Source organism: Ambystoma mexicanum, chromosome 9, assembly GCF_040938575.1.
Source record: "Ambystoma mexicanum isolate Mex_15411 chromosome 9, UKY_AmexF1_1, whole genome shotgun sequence".
Lineage (NCBI taxonomy): Eukaryota > Metazoa > Chordata > Amphibia > Caudata > Ambystomatidae > Ambystoma > Ambystoma mexicanum.
Window position 1 is genome coordinate 128515402 of NC_090931.1, and position 6000 is coordinate 128521401.

The following is a 6000-nucleotide window of genomic DNA, read 5'->3' on the forward strand; positions in this document are numbered from 1 at the left end:
GTGTCGAAGGTGACGGATACGTCAAGAAGGATTAGTGCAGCGCATCCTGAAGAATCAGCAGTGTTTTTAAGGTCATCCCAGATTGAGGTTAGGGTGGTTTCGGTTCCATGTCGGGCTCTGAAACCTGATTGAGCGGGGTCTAGGAGATTGTTGGCTTCGACAAAAGCATTTGGTTGGGAGTAGGCGGTTCCGTTAATGAGTTTGGCAACAAAGCTGGTGTTTGAGATGTGGCGGTAGTTTTTGGGCTCAAGAGGGTTGAGAGAAGGTTTTTTAGAAGATGCTTGACATGAACAGTTTTGAACGCGTCGGGAAAAATTCCTGAGGAGAGGGAGTCATTTATGATGGTTCTTGTGTGTTCTCCTGTGCAGGTAGATGCTAAACATTTTTTTAGGGTTGTGGCTGGGCAGCGGTCCAACGGGGAGCCGGATGGTTTGCAGGCAGAGAGAAGTTTGAGAAATTGGTCAGTTGATATTGGAAGGAAGGAGTCGAAAGTCAGTTGGGTAGCGGTCGCAGGTCGTGGGATGGCAGGTAGGGAGGGTGGATTGCGTGGTGGGTGTAAGAGAGCTAGTTTGTTGGTTAGAGAGTCTGTTCTTTCAAGAGCTTTGGTGTAAAAGTGTAGAGAGAGTGAGTCGCACAGTGATTATGAGGGGGTGGGAAGGGTGGTGGTACATGATGGTTTGGTGAATTCGGCGATGATTTTGTGAAGTTCTTTGCTGGGGTTTTTACAGTTTAGGATTCAGAAGTTGTCATGGGCTTTTTAAGCTTTCCGGATTTCGGCCTTTTAGTGGCAATGGTGCCGGGCCAAGGTGGATCTGCTCAGGTCTGTTTTGTCTTTTCGCCATTTGCGTTGTAGGCATTTATATAGGTGTTTAGTGGTCTTCAGTTCTGGTGTGAACCATCTAGGAAAAAGGCCATGGCGAGCTGATGGTTTGCAAGAGGGGGTGAGCGGGATTAGTGAGGTGTTGAGCCATGAGTCAAAGGCATCGGAGGCTAGGTGTTCATTGGGTAGGCGGTTAGGGGGAGGAGACTGAAGGAGTGCATCGGCTACGTCAGGAAGGATTTTTAGTTTCTTCCAGCATTTGCATAGATTCGGAGGTTCTGGTTCGGGTAAGGGGAGCGGGTTGGGTGAGCAAATGGCGAAAGAAACAATGAAGTGATCGGACCAGATGATAGGGGTGGGGGGAGTTTAGATGTATCAGGTTGTGGGAGCTGAAGATGGCGTCAAGTGTGTGTCCTTTATAGTGAGTCGACCCGTTTATGTGGGTATGGATGTTCATTGCGTCTAGGCAGTCAACCAGAGAGTGGGTCATAGGGATGGTGGGGATGTCAAGCCATATGTTGAAATCTCCAAGAAGGGTAAGGGTGGGATGGTTTAGTTGGAAGGTGGCAATAGAGTCGCAGAGGTTATTTGAGAATTGTCTATCATAGCCAGGGGGTCTGTAGATGATTAGGAAGCTGTGGAAGAACGAAGTGAGGAGTGATTTGCAGGAAGGAATGGATTGCTGGTTGTCGATGATTGAGGTGTAGAAGTGAGACTTTAAGGCGATTGCTATTCCTCCTCCTCTAGAGGGACGGTTCAGTGGGATGAGCGAGTAGTCTTGGGGGAAGGCTTCATTGGCGATGGGGGCGAAGTCATCAGAGAACCAGGTTTCCGTGATAAAGACCAGGTCCGGTTTGTCAGAGGCGAGGAGGTCAAAGACGCTGTGTCTGTTTTTTGGTACAGATCGGGCATTAAAAAGGATGCAGTTTACTTCGGTACAGGAGGATGATGGAGTTGCAGCGGTGGGGGGTGGGATGGGAGGGGGTGGAAAATGGGAAGCGAGCGTGGGGGTGGTTGGTGGTCAATGGGAAGAGTAGGCGGGAAGTTGAGTTGGTGGGTTTGGGGGGAAGGGGTTGTACTGGTGTGACGGGTTGATTGGATGTGGGTCAGAGGATTTGAAGGTGGGGAGTGGGGGGTTAGGAGTTTCAGTTGTGGTTGGTGAGAATTCGAGGGAGATGGGTTTCAGGTAGGGTGATGCAGGGAGGAAGGGTGGTGATGATCGCGATTGGGAGGATGAGGAAGTGGGTCAAGACAGGAGTGGCGATGAGTACTGAGAGATTGAGGGAGACCAGGTACATTTTCTCTTCAGTGTTTTTGATGCGGTTGGTGTGTGAGAAAGGGTAGGGGGGTCGGAGGGGGAAAAGGAAGCGGCCTCTGTTCTTGCCAGGGCGAGGCGTGCAATGTTTAGGGAGGGGAATGAGTGGGGTTGGTTGGGGATGATGGTGGGAGTTGATGAGTGAACTGGGGGGTGGATGGTAGCGGGGCTGGGTGTGCTTGGGAGGCCAGGTAGGCCGTTAGTTGGGGGAGCAGGTATGATGTTAGTAGGCGGGTGGGTAGAGGGGATGGGAAGTTCAACTATACCACAGGGTGAGATTAATGACAGTTTTAAAATTCAACTATACCATACGGCGATGTTATTCACACTTTCTAAATGCAATTATACCACAGATATGCTATTAGGCACACTTTCTAAATGCAATTACACTACAGATATGTTATTCGGCACACTTTCTAAATGCACCATACACCACTACACCATAGATATGTGTTATGTTTGAATGACACCAGCACACAGGCTTGTATGAAGTAATGTCCTTTATTACTTCTTAGTAATATGGTCAAACGACCCCCGGGAGGGTTTCAACCACCGTCCACCGTCTGCCTTTCTTCTTCTCTCCAAGTGCCCGGAACCTGGAACTCCCGGTGTGGAGATCCACATTCCAAACGCATGCAAACCATGACAGTGAAAACATGTATTGCTTAAATGATACACTGATATCCTAACACCTCCTTCCTTTCTAACATTTTGAAAACAATAACTATACCTCTAATGACTGAACAAATGTTATTAATTTAACTGTGATAAAATCTTAGAATATAACCAAATTCGAATATTAATGTACAGGTATGAGGAGCCTAAGATAAGTTAACTTCAATTGTGAAATTGGACTTGTATGTCAATAGTGGTGGAGATGACAGAAACCTTATGTATGTCTGTCACTCTCTTCCTCTGGAGCACTTGATAATTGCTACTCTCTCCTTGTTCCAAATACCTCCACCTCTGACTAATACTGATGAACCTAAATCTTTTACCACTTGTTTGGGTTCAGAATACAAAGATGCCCCTTTGCGTACCTTGGTTGGTAGCTTAATTTTGATCCAATCACCTTCATTAATCTTAAATTCTTTGCAACAGTTTTTTAGATCATACCTTACCTTGGATTTAACTCCTGCCTCAAACATTCTATTCCTCACTCTTCCCACATCCACTGCAACCATCCTAGATTTTCCCATCCATCCGGGACATAAATGTGAATTGGGTTTCCTACCTCTCAACATCTCAAATGGCGTCAATCCTGTAACACTATGAGGCGTAATTCTATACTGAAATGTCCTTTCCATTGCTGTCCTGAACCAATCCCCACCAGTTGCTACTGCAATTCTTATAGCTTCCATCAACGTCCTGTTGAAGCGTTCAACACATCCATTACTTTGGGGATGATAGAGAGAAGTGTTTACCTGTTCAATACCATTCTTATCTAAAAAATCTTTGAACTCCTTAGATGTCAATTGAGATCCATTATCCGACAAGCATTTCCTGGGAAAACCTTCTCTCCAAAATAGTTGTTCTAGAAATTTGGAAATACTGCTGCTAGATATGTCTTTAAGTAAACAAACCTCTGGCCATTTGGACAATAAATCTATGACCACCAACAAGTAACTGTCACGTGTCCCTCCTATATTAAATGGTCCCAATAAATCTATTGCAATCTCATCCCATGGTACCCTCGGCGTTTCCCTAATGACCATGGGTGTTTTTTGTATTCTCAAACCTTTGTTTCCCTCCAGACACTCTGTGCAATCCTTGACCTGCTCTTCAATCTCTTTGTCAATTCCAGGCCACCAGAACTCAGCCCTTATTATGCCTTTGGTCCTAGCTATACCTAAATGTCCTTCATGAGCTGTCTCGATTACTTGTCTCCTCATTCCCTGAGGAACTATCATCTGATGCCCTCTATATAGATACTTATCATTGATCCATAAATCTCCTTTAACTCTGGCAAATCCACCCATATCACCTTTGTAGTTCATTACTCCATTTTCTCTTACTAATGTTAATACTTTCTGATATATTGAATCTTCACTACACGCTTTAACCCACTCATCTTCCTTTAAGGACTCGTGCACCTGAAAAATTTCAAATGTTTCTTCCTGATTTGTTTGCTCTACTCTGATGTGACCTTCTCTATGAACAGATCTTGACAAGGCATCTGCCACGACATTGACTTCACCACTAATGTGAATCATGGTAAATTGCAAACCTCGAAGAGCTGTTACCCACTTCATTATGCGTCTTGATACACCTTCCAGTCCACCCTTGGTAAAAATACCGACTAACGGTTTGTGATCAGTACAAATCTCAAATTTCCTTCCCCAAAGACACCTTTTGAATTTCTCAACACCCCAAATACAAGCAAGAGCCTCTTTCTCCACCACTGAATATCTGACTTCAGGATCTTTAAGTGATCTTGAAGCAAACGCTATAGTATGCAGCCCTTCTGAATCTTCTTGCATAAGCACTGCCCCTATGCCATAGTCACTGGCATCTACAAAAAGTAGTGTGGGTTTCCCTTCTTCAAATGTCTTTAGAATGGGAGCTTCAATTATGGCCTTTTTTATCCTTTCAAACTCACTCTTACAGTCTTCACTCCATTTAAATGTCACACCTTTGCGCGTGAGCTTTCTCATGTGTCTTGACATGTCTGACAGATTCTTGATAAATTTGCCATAGAATTCAACTAACCCTAAGAATGATAACACTTCTGCTTTAGATTTGGGATCTTCCATTTTCCTTATTGCTTCAATAGCCTCCTCTTTAGGTTTGACTCCCTCAGCAGTGATTTCGTGACCTAAATAAACCACTTTACTTGCTTTGAATGTACACTTTTCTGACGCTATTGTTAAACCGGCTTCACCTAATATGTTTATCACCCTTTTTAACCGCCTGTCATGTTCCTCCTCATATCTGCCACAAACTAGAACATCATCTTGGTAGTACATTACTCCTTTCTCTCCACCTAGTAACTTGTACATAATACTCTGAAATACACTCGCCGCCGACACCAAACCAAACGGCATTCGTACACACCTAAATAAACCATTGGGGGTAATAAATGCAGTTAAATCTCTGGAATCTGGATGCAACTCAATTTGGTGGTAAGCTGACTTGAGATCCAAGATTGAAAATATTTTAGATCCAGAAACCCCCACCAGTAGATCATCTATCCTGGGTAGTGGAAATCTATCTGCTACCACCATACTGTTGAGATGTCTTAAGTCAATGCATATTCTCAAGGACCCAGAGGCTTTCCGAACTACTACTATGGGGCTCACCCATTCTGAAGATTCAATTCTTTCAATAACCCCTTCATCTTCCATTTTTTTTAATTCACTTTCTACACCCTCCTTAAGTGCCAGGGGAATGGTGCGTAATTTCGCAATCTTGGGAACCGCCCCTTTTTTTAATCGTATTTTGTGAACAAATCCCTTCATACATCCAAGTTTGTTTCCCTTCTCACTCACGCTCTCACCATTCACTGTTAAAACCTGTTCCGGATGACTTGCTTCAAGTCTGATTTTTAGTTCAGCTTGGTCACTCCACGATAATAACTCTCCTCCTTTGTTGGCAACATAAATAGTCGTGGTGGCTTCTCTATCTTTAAACTGCAATTTGGCCTCAAAGTATCCTATTATCTCTATTGGTTTGTCACCATATGCATTCACCTTAACTTTGTTTTCTCTCAATGTACAGCACTTAAATCTCTCTTTCCATACCTGTACTCCTATTAATGTGTAATCCGCCCCACTATCCATAAGCATCAATATTTGTATCCCATTAACCAACACCATGGCGTATGGCTTTTTCTTCTTCACTTGCCCATCAATGGCATTCACCATGA